We start from the raw sequence: 15,224 nt of genomic DNA, 5'->3' as shown, positions 1-15,224 counted from the left end.
GAATATATGACCTGGGGGGTCCCCCAAGTGGCCACAATATAAACATTCCGCAGCTTCAGCTAGGGTAAGACTAGCCCTGATTTTAAAATCACATCAGTCCTGGAGCAGAGTGGATCTTGTTCAGAAGTTACCCAAGAAGAACTCTGCTCTACAGGAGTCCCATTCCTTCAGGTTTTATAAGCTGGCCATGCTCAGGCTCTGCCCCAGACCTCTCCAATCTGCCCAATTTAATCAGAAATCCCAAGGAAGGAGTCTAGACATTGGTTTGTTAAAAATTGTTCCACGATTGATTTAAAATGCCCACTTGCGGTGGAGAACCAGTGTGCTACCTAGGGCGTTTGCTGATAACAGTGCCTCTGAAAAAGATGCCTTCTAAGGGTATTTACATGGAGGCTCTTGACAAATGAAAATCCTTAGCAAACCTCCAGAGACGTATGCATGATGGGATTTCAGGCCATAAAATCCCATGGCGATCCTTGGATTGCCCACATGAACGACCTTGCAGCGCTCACCTCCCCATGCCCAACTATACTGCAGATGTTAGATGGGAATACATCACACATAGTAATGAGCTTCTAAAGGCACAGTCTGTGAGGATACAAGTTATTGACAGGTATTTCCAGTAGCATTTGGCCATTTTTTTTCCTGTCTCTATTAGAAGCTGTTTCTCCCAGAGGGAGAAAATAATCAGATGCTTCATATTCACAAATTCCCATAAAGGACTTCCTTCAAAATTGCTGCGTGCATTTCTTCTGGTGGTTTGCCCATAGCTACTCTCATAGCTAATGGTTTTGCTTGAAGAAAAGAACATCTTAAAGATTTCATGAAGAATAAGTTTTAGGAAACCGTATGGGATTTCTTTTTCTCTCTGGGGCAAAATTCACAGAGTTGCCATTCTTTTGTTTTGTTTTGTTTTATTAAATAAAAGTAAGCAGCTCACAAGATTTGTTCACCTCCTCACCATGGATGCGTTCATCATTGCATGCATTCTCCCAGCCGTGGCTTCTCCTGTGCATGAACTAACAGGGTCGAGCAGCCACTAACAGAAAGTAATACAAACTTACAAAGCAACACAAAAATAGAGGAGCAGTGTCCACTGGTGGACTCCTTCTCTACTTGTCTTGGCCTTTGTATCCCTACCCTCCCACTAATGCCCTCTCAGGATAGCCTAATTCAATCTCTTATTCCAAATGCTCATAGTTGAAGTTGTTATTTATACTTCTTCTGTAATCTTGATTCTTGCCTCTTCACATAATTTCAATCCACCATCCACTGTCTTGCCCTTGTCTTTGAAATGCTTGAGCAAATGTTTTAGCTTGGAATTGATAAGCAGTAAAAACCCAAGGGCTTCCTGCTCTCCCCTGGCCCATACTAGGTGACAAACATTTACCAGCCCATAATATTGAAAGAGAGAGAGGTGTAAATTTTGAAGTGGAATCCAGAAACAAGGCTAAGGCAGTAAGATGTGATGGTAGACCTCAGAGAAAGAAAATAGAGTAAATAATATTGAAATTAGTTTGCCTAAATATGAGATGGGATTTGTGTTAGGTTTTGATCTTTCATGACAGTAGGTGCCTGTTTCTATCCCAGGAGGATCTCAGTAAAATTTCCTAAGGCTGGATTTCTACAGCCTCTGAGAGAAGTGACTTCCTACACCCATAAATGTTTATGTAGAGGCTGTAGGTCCTCACTGATTCTTGAAACCCACGTCTCCATTAGTTTGAAGATGCACTGGACAGTCCTGGGCTCTGGAGTCTAGGGGCAAATACCAGCTCTGACACCTACCACTTGGTATTGTGGGAGTTGAAAAAGTATCTCCACACAATTTTCAAGGAAATTATTCAAGGAAAGTATCCAAGAGCTGTGTGATTCTGGGGTTCGTGGTGCCTGGTCAGGGAACTTAAGTCTAATGCAGGACTCTGATAGATAAGAAAACATGCACATGGAGTAAAGCCCCCAATATGAAAAAACACAGGATTTTCCATGGGCCCACACAAGCACTGGTCTTATGCCAGAGGCTAAGAAAAGTTTTTTAAAGACTCTTAATACTTGCCCAGAGTTAACAGAGCAAGAGACAAGGGCAGGGCCTTCTGGGAAGTCTGCACTTCAAATACCCAAAATCTGGATCTGTGGAACAAAATATAATTTTGCTCAGGGCTGGGATACTTAGCAGGCAAGAGTTGCTGAGTTAGCCTCTCAACGGGGCTGTGAAGCTTTATTCTCCTCATTGCTTAAGCACAAACTGTGGTGAAAGTATGAAGACTTCATTTCTTTGCAGAAAATGACCCTGAAAAGAAAGCCAACTGCTAATGCTTGCAGTGGCAATGAGGAGAAAGGGGTGATTCCTAGCCAGAAAATAGCTTTATAAATTACTTTGGTTCTATATTTATAGAACAATTCAGGGCCTATAGGGTTCAACTACATTTTCTAGTTATATTTACTACAACTAAGGTTGGAATTACATGCTACAGTGTATGCAAAATTGGGAAATGTACAATATTGTGCACATTTCTTGTAAATGACAAGGGTCTGCTGTAGTTCAAATCATTATAGCTGAAGTGTAAAGAAAATCATGCACTGAAACCAAGCTTCAAACAGTGCAGTATGTTCTGGTGCATTATCCAGCCCCCCACCTAATATCACAGCTTCTATGATGGTTTGAGGCTCATGGTCATTGAGGGAAAAGCATCCATCAAGATTTCAAGGTCTAATGTGTCATGTCAATTTCTGGTTGGTGTCTCAAAGCTGGATGTTTAATGGGCTAATCACTTGATCCTGAGGACTGCAACTGGCTTCCAGTCCCAGCGTTTGAGACCAATCCCACAGGATGTTGGATGTAGCAGACAGGGTCCTTGAGACTGAGATAGATTGTGGGTGAAGTTAACTTTTGAAGCTCAGTACAGAAGTAATCCACAGGACAGGGGTAAGAATATGTTAACACTGACAGACTCAGTGGTGACAGATATATGGGCACTGCATATCAATTTGGAGCGTAAAGTGAAATAGTCACCACCTCATGACTTTTGCTCCCATGTGCTCAGGGGCTGGACATCCAGTTGAGAGTTTTCTCTTGTTATGTAGGGTTGGGAGTGGGTCTAGTGTTTTTAACTCACCATCATTTCACTCTCAGAGTTCCTAGTCCAAGATGTTGAAAAATGATCTTTCAGAGGACTTGGAATGCTGGGTTACATAGCACCCTCTCCCGGTTATTAGCTGTTTATGGAATGATCCTCCTCTTTGGGGCACAAATGACTCTCCACTGCCTCGCATCCCTTGTAGTTTGTTGTGGAAATATAATCAAATTTCCCATAAAGAAATGTGAGTATGAATGATACTTGTCAATCTAGGCATGGCCCATAAGATATCTTCCACAGGTGCACTCTGGTGCCATTTTTCTTCTGATGGTAGGTTGCCAACACTGCTGATGTCCTAGGAGAAGACAGAGTCATAAACCAGAGTCTCTGAATCACTGAGTAGATTAGAGGTATCTGTCAAGCAGGAAAATCCATTCTGGACTAATAATACCTGAGGAATAAATAGACTTCTCTTGTACTTGGACAGTAACACATCGGGTTGATTTCTGGCAGCCACCCTACAGTGCTGGTGATGTTCGATTGCTCTCTGGTCCATACTCGGACTTTCTGGGCCCTGCTCTGTACCCATAGAGGCTATCTCTATAGACTGCATCCCCTGGACTCCTTTTCTCTCCAGCTTTTGGTTGACTTTAGCCAACAGGACTCATCAGCAGCAAACTAGAAGGTAAAAGTCCTAGAGAAAACAAGCAGAAAGGAGAACACAGGAGGAAGGTGTTAGCCTCATGCTCCCTATTGGTTTTTCTCAGGCAGCTACTCTAACACGGCTACGACTATGACCAAGTGCTGGTGACACGGATCCCTCCCATCCTCTATCAGATCAAGAGTATTAATGAATTCCCACTGTCACTAGATCTGGGTAACTTAGCATGTTTTATTTGTTCCATTAGCCCTGCTTAGACCTTTGTAAATAGGTCTTTCCTTAAAAATCTATTCAGTTAAATCATGTTAGTTATGATGTCTATTCTCTCTGGGACTCTGGCAGATAGAAATGCTATAATCCCCTCACTGCCTAACCATATCCATGCCTGGCTACCTCCCTCAACCCTCAATCCCTATACTGCTGTTTTCCAGAGAAATACAAAATGAGAATGTTTTCCAGCCTATTCTCATGCTCACCATAAAAACTGTGGAAATAAAGGCCAGAGAAGGACACGTTCCCAAAAACATTCAGCATTTTAGGCATAGAACCAGGACTCTGGCAGAGAAGAAGTGAGCATTAAGGGGAGAACTGCCTAAAAAAGAACAGAGCTGGAACTAGAAACATCATAGTTTCTCTCCTACAGGCACTTCTTTGTCTGGCTTCCAAGGAAGGGTCACCCAGGGGAAACATCCCCTGCCATCTGTTCTCATCTGGGTAGGAATTAGGTAGGTGTGTTGGCAAGAGTTGCATTGGGACCCCCATCCCTGACCTAGGAACCTAGGCTTCCCATTGTGAATCCACAGGGTTTCCTCAGAGCCTCTGGCCCCTATACTGGCCTCCTGTGGAAGATGTACCTTAAATCAGTGTACAGAGTTGGCCAGATTCCTTCCCAAGAGTATTCCCTCCTTCACATTGTGGCAATAGAGACATTCCCGCCACCATCACCAATAAACTTCACAGATAGAATCTGCTTTGAGAAAACGTAACAGCTAACCCACAGCTATCATGGTTAGCTGGTGGGAGATGAGGCAGGGATTTAAGGTCCCTTGCCCCGTTAGATAGCTGCAAGCAGATAGAAAAGCTTGGAATTGGGGTGGAAAACCTATTGTGTCATTCTCAAAGGAACTATGATTGCTTTTTCTCACTTGACTTTCCTCCTCACCAGCTTTGTATTCCAGGAGTTCTTGGGCAGGGGTGAGGAAATGTGGCCCCTTAGAGAGACTTGGCACACTGTATTCCTAGGGCCTTCTGTCCTGAAGACCCTATTTTCGAGTCCTGTTTCCCTGACATCTTCCAAATAGCACACAAAAGAAGTCCTGGGAGAAGGCACTGTGCATTTTCTTGGGGCAGGTCTGAAATCCACAAGGGTTTATGTCTTCGACACCCACACCAGGGCCTGGCAGGCAGTAGGTATTCACAGAATGTGCTCTTAATGATATCCAACAAATGCATTTAGAATGCCCAAAACATCCGGAGGCAGGAGTTAATTTTAGCATATGTTTTCCTCCAACTGCGAATTCTAAAGTTTGCCTATCTTGAAGACCACATTTAGAAAACTTCTTAAAAAAATCAAATACCCTTTTACAGAAGATTTAATGCTATAATAAAATATATGTTCCATTGCATTTATAGGGATCAAAATGGCAATAATTTTTGTGGTGAGCTAAATTGTAAGAAATTATATTATACTTAATATGCTAAATAATTAGCCACCAGGCCAATCATCAACTATTTATTCTTATTTATATCTTTGAGGTGTCCCAATCCTGTGAATCCCCTGCATCCTTATTATGTTTCCAAATAATTCAATTCTGTGTGCAACCCTTCCTGATCTCCCGCTTTGTCCCATAATCATCAGAATTTTTTGTTTCTGATTCTTCACCAGACTGAATCATTTCAGCTATAACAAAATTCAGCATATATAATATATATATATATATATATATATATATATATTAAGGTTGTTGGATATATATATACACATATATATATATGTGTGTGCACACACACACACACACACACACATATATAAACTCTCTTTCCTGACCTCTCAGCTCCTTCAAAACTTGAATCTAAACACCTAATCAAACAGATGTCCCCTCCATTAGCCCCGTCTTCTGCTGTGGTTTGCCGGTTTATCTTCCCTTCTCTCTGGAATAGCCCTTAAAAAGTATTCCAATCAAATCTCATCTCAAAGCTCAAATAATATTTTTCTAGCTGAATTTATAATAGATGACCTACTTTTCTAAGTAGAAGGGAGTGGGAGAATGAGAGAAAAAGAGAGAGAGGGGAGTGGTTTTGTTTTTGCTTTTGTTTTTTCTGTTTGGAAAGGATAATGAGATTTATCATATAATTTTAGAACCAAAATATAACTAAAAGATCAAAGAATCCAGGTTCCTATTAGATAAGGAAGCCAAGATTCAGAGAAGTTAAGTGGTTTACCCAAGCTCACACAGCAAGTTATTTAAAATGTAAGATTATACTAGGGTAGTGTAGCTCCCAATTGAGTCCTCATTCAGCCCTTTTGAAAGTCTATTTATCTAACACTTATTTGTTCAGGAACAACAAATTAAAATTATACTGTAGTAACTGGAGATATGAAACATTTAATATAGGATCCTGTCTTTGAAATGCATGCAGCCACCTACAACTAAATAAGGCAAAAGAGGGTGTTGCTTCAATTTATAAATGCTTTATAGTAATATCAACATTAAAATTCCCAGCAGGTATATAGTGTTTTATAGTTTTCAGAGTTCCTATAAATCCACTGGCTCCATGGTTTCATTTGACCTTGTGAGAAAATGGTTCTTTATTTAATTTCTGTCTTGGTTATATCCTTTTGTACATCATTCTCATCTAGACCTTAAAGCAGTAATACTGACCATTCTGAAACTCTCCAGAAAGAGTTGTAAATGAGGCCATGCAAGTCCTCACTCTGATGTAATTTTGATCAACTTATTTCTCCCCTGGGAAAATTTAGAGGAAATCATGCTTTCCCAGACCTGATGCTTTCGTGCACTATTCTTGCTGTCTCAAGCTATGGTTCTCAAACTTCCATATCCATTGCATGCTGGTCTCCAACCAGAGAGTGTCTGATTCAGTAGGTCTGGGGGAAGCCTGAGAATTTGCATGTCTAGCAAGTTCCCTACTGCTGCTGCTGCTGCTGTGCATCTGGGCCTGAATTTTGAAAACTACCCAGCCTGTGTTGTTCATCTCATTCAGGAGAGATGAAGGGGCCGAGGCAGATTTTGCCGATGCTGTGCCTGGGCTGGCACAGTTCCTGGCAAAGAATAGGTTTCTTTCATGCAGAGATATGTGGCAAAGTGAAGAAGAATGTATTCAACAAGTGTACATTGAGGATTTAAGTTGTGTGAGGATCTGGGCCCAGAACACATTTGTTAAGAGTCAGGAAGAGGCTGGTTGGAGGGTGAGGTTAAATTGGTAAGGGATGTTGGCATAGATAGCTGCCAAAGAATGCTGTCATTGGGTCCTTCTGTCTTTGGATGGGTATGCCACTCGACGTCATGTGCCTGGGTTTCCAATTCTCTTTGACTCTGGGTTGGCCTTGTGACTTGCCTTGGTCAGTGAAATGTGGCAGGAGTGCCACTGAGCCACTTCTGGGCTTTGGTCTGGAAGAGGCTCTGCAGCATGTGCTATCACTCTGTGTATCAGACACCATTTAGGAAATCCAACTACCCAGAACCTTCCATGTTGTGAGGAAGCCCGGGACACTCTGTGGTGAGGCTACGTGGAGAAACAAAGACTCTGGACATGGAAGTGAAGCCTTCTTTGACTTTCTAGATCAGACCAGACATCAACATCAAGAAAACAAATGAGTAACTCTATCTGACACCACATAGATCCAGCCAATACCAGTGAATCAACAGAATTCTGGAAAAACAAAACAAAACAAAAACAAAACAAACAAACAAGAAAACAAAAACAGTAAAATATTGTTGCTTTAAGCCACTAGTTTCAGGGGCAGTTTGTTAAACAGTGAAAGATAATTAAAAGATATGGGGTGTTCCATAAGCTGTAATATCATCATCGGTCTCTGTATACTAATATTACACCATAAAACAACACCGTGGAACAGAATTGAATTCACACAGAATAAATGCAGTAAAAAGATAATGTAATCTCCAATACTCACCCATTCAACAAATAGTTAATAAGATATTCTACTTATAATAAGAGATAAAGGGATATAGTGCTTAAGAGATAAAGGATATAACTCAAGAGTGAATAATATTAATACTAGTCATAGAAATAATTACCATAGTCGAAGCCTTACTAGGTACCATGCAGTGAGTTTTAAACAACAGTTTTCCCTCTTAATCCTCACAAAAAGCCATTACCCAGGAGTTTTTTTTAATATATATTTATTTTTGAGAGAGATCATGAGCAAGGGAGGGACAGAGACAGAGGGAGACACAGAATCTGAAGAAGGCTGGCTCCAGGCTCTGAGCTGTCAGCAGAGAGCCCAATGCAGAGTTTGAACCCATGAGCTGTGAGATCATGACCTGAGCTGAAGTCAGACGCTTAACTGAGTCACCCAGGCACTCCTACCTGGGAATTGTTAATCACAGTTTAATGCAAAGAAATATGAGACCATCTATTAGGTAAACTAAAATAGTGACTTCAAGCACTGAAATATATTTTTTCATCTTCTGTAACTGTAGACATAGATCTTGCCCTATATTTTAAGTCCACTATTTTGTATTTTGGGGTACATGGCACCTTACATGTGCCAACAAAAAATATTGACATGTATGTAGTGGTAAGAATGGGAGGGCAAATGTTTGACTCAAATAAGAGAAAAACGGGGTTAAAAAATGTTAAACACATTTCTCGACTCAGTAAATCTCAGAGGCTCTTTAAGGGTAATGATCTCTGTGAGTACTACATAACCTTTCTGGAAATGATTTGACCTTGAAATCCTTTCAGACCATCAATTAACATCACATTTAGATAGTGGTATTCCACAAAATACGGATTGGAAAATGCTGTTCTAGATAAAGGAATGAGGTGGTCAGTTGATTGGCTTTTAACTGAAACAACTTCACTTGGGGGAAAAACAATCTGCCAATGTGGAGACACAGCCCACTTTAACATTGTTATTTAATTTTGCATGATATTTTTGTTGGCATATATTGTGTTTTTTAATTAAAAGAAACATTAAACCTGTGCAGATATAAATATTTAAAAAATCATTTCGGGTATGGCGGCCTGGGAAAAGGAGACCATGTTCTACACACAAGCCTGTGTTCTCAGGAGAATTTACAAATCCGGATTTTATTTTTTCTGTAGCCTATGCCATGTTAATTTCGACTTCCAGAGAAGACGTTCAGTTCAATGGTGTGAAATAAGACATGGCAGGTTAAAACAAACAAACAGCATGCATACCTCTTCCTGCCCATTGATAGAATCTCTTTTTGCTTGCATTCTGTTCTAGAAGTGGTTCTTCCTATCTGAGAGAATGGAAAAAGGTCTCCACTGTAGTGTGATAGAAAGAGAACACACGTTGTCCTGAGTAACGGGACAGAAGAGAGGACTCATCCTTGCGTGACAAGTAAAGCAAATGGCTTCTGTACAGAACAAATTTGGAAGACTCTTTCAGAATCAGCTAAAAACAAAATAGTTCTGGAGCTGAGTTTTAAATAGTTGTAAGTAGTGAGAAACAGAAATGAATTTGAGTCTGCATCAGAGGCCACCCTAAACTGAGTGCTATAAGCCCAATATAATAACGGGAGATAGGAAAGAAGTTGAAAAATATTAAAAATCAGAAAGACTGCAACTGTTTCTATGGACTGCTTTTAAAGAAGAAATAAATATTTACATCAGAACACAATCTATATTATTTGGAGTACGTTCTTATATGTGATTGAGAAACCATAAATTATATAAATTTCTCATTTCCATATTATTAGCTGATTATACTCAACTAAGTCTTCTTAATGAAATCACAAAGTCCTTAATTTGCCTTTCTAAGTATTTTTATGGTCAGTGAAGACCTTTTCTAAAACTTGCAGTCAGGTTCTGGTGTCCAGTATATTCCTCTCTTTATAATGTTCTTTGCTACATTGTATTTTCACCCGAGTGTACTTGACACTACAATGGCTCTCTTTTGGGCAATTGTGTCGGTGGAATATTCAAAGTGCTCTGTTGCTAAAGGGTAGTAAGGTAATAACTGAGACTATTGTTAGGTAGTACTATGAACTCAAAGAGACTGGTATCCAGATCTACTTGGGCTGCATATTTTATCCCCCTAACAATATTCACTTGCCCATCATATACTGTCATGAAACAGTATACAAAGAACATACAAGGAGACAGAAACAAAAAACATTTGACACACATACACACACAAAGACATAAACTTGGAGTAAATAAAATACCTTCAGTTGAACATATTTATTTAAAACCCCAACTTTATTTATTAAAAACGCCAGATTGTAATTTCTATATTTCACAGTGTCCACATGGAGACTCCGTCAATGATTAGGACTCAGGAACAATGTATCCTGTGTACAGAGCATGGGCATTAGTGTCCAATGGACTCGTGTTTATAACCTGGTTTTGCCACTTTGCAAAGAAAACATTTGGGACAAAGTCAGTTGCCCCCATGCACATTTCATGTGTATCTCAATCCAAATCCCATAGGTCATGGTGATACCAATGTGCCACAACTAGCAATTCAAATTACTTTGTTTATACAGTGTTTTAGTATGCAATGATTCACAAAACATTCTTAAGAAATATTTCCCAGGGTGCCTAGGTGGCTCAGTCAGTTAAGCATCCAACCCGATTGGTTCAGGTTATGATCTGTTGGTTCATGGCATCAAGCCCATGACACCACAGAGCCTGCTTGGGATTCTCTCTTCCTTTCTCTCTGCACCTCCCCAGCTCCCACTATTTCTCTCAATATAAAGAAATAAACATTTAGGAAAAAATAAATATTTCCAATGCCATCAAAATATATTGATTTCTATTATTTGGGGTGATTTTTATAATTTAACTGTCATTCTCTAACAGTACAAAATAAGCGAAGTTTTTTTCAGTACATTATGTGCTTTCTGGTGGGGAAAATAATATGAATATACATGTAGATGGAAACTGACAGTTAAATTATTTTTAACTGAGGTATAATTTACAAATGATAAAATTCACCTTTTTGAAGTGTGCAGTTGGGGGCACCTGGGTGGCTTAGTCAGTTAAACATCCAACTTGGGCTCAGGTCATGATTTTGCAGTTCATGAGTTCAAGCTCCACATCAGACTTGCTGCTGTCAGTGCAGAGCCCATTTTAGATCCCTTGTCCCCCTCTCTCTGCCCCTTCCCCACTTGCATTCTCCCAAAAATAAATAAATATTTTTAAAAATTAAAAAAAAATAAAGTGTACAATTGGATAAGTCCTAAGTGAATGCAGTCATACAACCACCATTATGACCTAACTATAGAATAGTTTTATCATCCCCAAAAGCCCCTTCTACTTCTACTCCTGGCAACAAGTGATCTGTTTTCTGTCCCTCAGTTTTATCTTTTCTAGAGCATCATATATGAATGGAGTCATTCCATATGTAGTTGTTGCGTATGATTTGTTTCAGTTAATATAATACTTGGAAATCTATCCATGTTGTTGAAAGTATAACAGTTCATTTTTTTTTATTGTTGAGGAATATCTCATTGTATGGACCACCACAACCTGTGTATCCATTCACTAGCTAGTGCACAGTTGGGTTGTATTCAATTTGGGGCTGTGATTAATAAAACTGTGAACATTTATGTCCAGATATTTGTGTGTACATGTGTTTTTATTGCTCACAGATAAATAAGTAGGATTTGGATTGCTAGGTAGTATGGTAAGGGCATATTTAACTTTGAAAGAAATTGTCTATTTTCCAAAGTGAGAGATTCAGTTGTCCCAAATCCTCACTAGTACTTAGTATTGCCAGTTTTTGCTTTTTGTTTAGCCATTTTAGGAAGTGTATAACAGTATCTCAATTAGTTTCAGCTTGTATTGTTTAGAGTAATGATTAGCATCTTTTTATATGCTTGTTGGCCCATTATATACATTCTTTGGTGAAGGGTCCATTCATATCTTTTGACAGTTTAAAAATGTGTTAAATTAAATTAATTGATTGATTTCTGTTGAACTATAATTAACACACAATGTTAAATTAGTATACAGCATGGTGATTCAACAATTCCATGCATAAATCACCATCTGTCACCACACAACATTATCACAATATTACTATTTCTCTATGCAGACTTTTCATCTCCATGACTTATTTATTTTATAAATGGAAGTTTGTACCTCTTAATCTTCTTTATTTTTCCCATGTCCCCACCCCCCTCCCCTCTGGAAACCACCAGTTTGTTACCTGTATGAAGTGTCTGTTTGTTTTATTTGTTTGTTCATTTGTTTTGTAGATTTCACATGGAAGTGAAATCATATGGTGTCTGTCTTTCTGACTTATTTTCACTTAGCATAATACCCTCTAGGCCCATCCATATTTTCTTTTGCATTTATTAAATTGAGCCATTTGTCTTATTACTGATTTATAAAAAGTCTTTATATGATCTGGCTTCAAGTTTTTTGTCTAACTATATGTTTGGCAAATACTTTCTCTCATGTGGAGCTTGTATTTCCATTTTCTTAATTGGCTTTTGAACAGAAGAGATGTACTTTTGACAATGTGCAACTTACCCTTATTTTTCTTTATGATACATGCTTTTTGTGTCCTTTCTAGAAATCTTTGCCTAAGCCAGCCACGTTAACAAAGATTTTCTCCTCTTTTTTTATCTAAAAGCTTTGTAGTTATAGGTTTTACATTTATGTCTATGATCCATTTCATGTTAGTTTTCTATATGGTGTGAGGTAAGAGCTGAACTTTATTTACTTATTTTGAATATGGATATTCAATTGTCCCTACATCATTTGCTGGAAATATTGTTGTCAGTGTTATTTTTTCCCACATTAAAATGCCTTGGCACTTATGCTGGAAATCAATTGACCTTTTACATGTGGGTCTATCTGGACTCCGCATTGTTCTCCATTACTCCAAATATCTGATCTTAAAACAGTACCACACTGTCCTGATTACTATTAACTTTTAGAGTGAATCTTTAAACCAACCAGGTGGTATAAATTCTCTAACTTTGTTGTGCTTCTTGTTTTTGATATTAGAAGTCCTTTGCATTTCTATATAAATTTTAGAAGTATCATCAATTTCTGCAAATATCGTGCTGGCATTTTGGTTGGGATTACATTGAGTCTGTAGGCCAGTTATAGCATAATAATATTGAGTCTTCTGATTCATGATTGTACAATGTACCTTCATTCATTTAGATCATCTAAGATTTTTCCTGGCAATGTTTTGTAGTGTTCAGTATATGTTCTTGCACACTATTTAATCTATTTATCTCTAAGTACTTCAAATTTTATTTCTATTGTGAATTACCCTAATGTTTTCATTTCTTTTTCCAATTGTTCACTGCACATATGTAGAATTTCAATTTATTTTTGTATACTGGCCTTTTATTCTGCAACCTTGCTGAAGTACACTTGCTATTTCTAGTAGCTTTTAGTAGGTAACAAGATTTTCTATGTAGACTATAAGCAAAGGCAATTTTACTTTTTGCTTTCCAAACTGTATGCTGTTGTTATCATTCTTATTCTTCTTCTTATTATTCTTAGCCTTATTGCACTCAGTTACTCTAGGCAAGTGACTTTTAAATGAATTATAGACTTACTATTAGATTTTTGTACATATATAATCATGTTTTAAATTCATAATATCACACAGTAGATATTAGTATTACCCTTGTAAAGTGAAGAAATTGAGGTTCAGAAACGTTAGCATATCGGTAGTATTAATTCACATTAATCACATTTTATTTTATAAAAAGTTATTTATTCCTGGGTCAGATGTCTGGGTTAGTTGGTCTGACTCTTGGTTTCAGCTTAGGTCATGATCTCATTATTTTGTGAGTTTGAGCCTCATGTCAAGCTCTGTGCTGGCAAATCTTCTCTCCCTCTCTCTGGCCCTCCCCCATTCTCTCTCTCTCTCTCTCTCTCTCTTTTTTTCTCTCTCCCTCTCTCAAAAAAAATAAATAAAAAAAACACTTAAAAATGCATTCATGCACTTATTTAAAAATAAAGTTATTTATTCCCATTAAAGCACTATTCTATTTGACTCTATCATGACCCAAATTTAATTATCCCTCATGGTCTCTGAAATTTCCTTTCTCTCCTGTAGCATGAAAAGAGTCTCCTTTACTAGCAAACTTCCTTCTCACCTTCTTTTTTCCCCAGACACATAGACAGAGCACCTACAGTTACCACCCAGTTACCTCATAGGCACTAGGAACCAAAAAAATGCATGCTTGTTGCCCTCAAGTGTTTCAAGAACTAGTTTGGAAAGTGATTTTTGGAGGCATGAATGAAATGCAAGGAGTGCAGAGAGGTAGGTGCGTCTATAACTGCATAACCTGCTCAGAAAGAATCTCCACATAAAGGAAAAGGTGCGAAAGGTAGAAAAATCTCATTTTTTGTTGTGTTGCAAGAAAGGGCAAGGTGTTAGGCAGTGAGTGACAAGAAATATGTTTGGAAAGTGTCATGATCCCAACAGGAAAGTGCAAATGAAATGCTCTAGGTGTTTCAAATAGAAATAATTTAATGCAAAGAATTAGTTGCTGAGGGCTGGTAGGATTAGAATGCCATATAGAGAACAGTGAGGGAATCCTCAATTTAGAAACAGCAAGCATGCCCTCATAATCTAGGGTTGGAGGGGCTTAACAAGGAGATGGCACCCGGCAGGGTTAAAACCCAAGGCCATCCACAAGAGCTAAAACCATGGCAGAGACTACCTAGTGGCAGTTGGAAACTTTCCATAAATGGCTTCTAGGGATCCTGGTGGAAGCAGAGGAAAAAATCACATAGACATAGCCTCTCTCTTCACTTCTTCTCTCTTCAAATGTTCCGTTGTTATCTCCTATTGAATGAATACAGCAGGGAGCCAGAGGGCAAGAGCTGCCAGCAAATGAAGTTTCCTGTGACACAGGAACAGAAGGATGTGGAAATAATATAAGAGAAAACAGGCACATGATATCTCAGAGGGATTCACGGGGGCCAGACAAAGAAGGGCAGGAGGAGAATCTTGGAAGTCAGTGACCTGGCTGGACTGTCATCTTCTCTGCTGCCTACTGTTCTCTGTCTGCTTTTCCCAGCTGCTGAGGACACAGGTGCTCAAATTCAAGGTATCAAATAAGATTGCAAAAAAAAGTGTATTATAAGACTCATATCATTGGATAGATAGACTTTGATATATAACATTCACCAAAATATAATGCTTCCCCCAAAATACAATAAAACTTCAATTAGAATTTCAATAATTTATGGAAACACTGAATAAAAGTACTCGAAACATTATATGAAAGTAGAAAGTCTTGAGAATAGATGAGGACCTTTTGAAAGTTCCTTTG

At 38.6% G+C, this 15,224-nt stretch overlaps 1 long non-coding RNA gene across 3 annotated transcripts in view; it reads right to left on the bottom strand.

The window, feature by feature from the left end:
* Positions 1–849: 849 nt before the first annotated feature.
* LOC122241264 overlaps positions 850–15,224 on the bottom strand; it is a 34,328-nt gene continuing 19,953 nt past the window's right edge. The window contains exons 3-5 of one of the 3 annotated variants that reach the window (XR_006221302.1): positions 3,526–3,768; positions 3,114–3,429; positions 850–1,039 (exon numbers count right to left, since the gene is read on the bottom strand). This is a non-coding gene — a long non-coding RNA (uncharacterized LOC122241264). Of the gene's footprint in view, positions 1,040–2,041; positions 2,128–2,589; positions 3,430–3,525; positions 3,769–15,224 lie in introns of those variants that run through there. The other 2 variants (XR_006221304.1, XR_006221303.1) reach the window with 2 other exon arrangements.

This window comes from Panthera tigris, chromosome C1, assembly GCF_018350195.1.
Source record: "Panthera tigris isolate Pti1 chromosome C1, P.tigris_Pti1_mat1.1, whole genome shotgun sequence".
Taxonomy (NCBI): Eukaryota; Metazoa; Chordata; class Mammalia; order Carnivora; family Felidae; genus Panthera; species Panthera tigris.
This window is presented reverse-complemented; position numbering and strand designations above follow the sequence as displayed.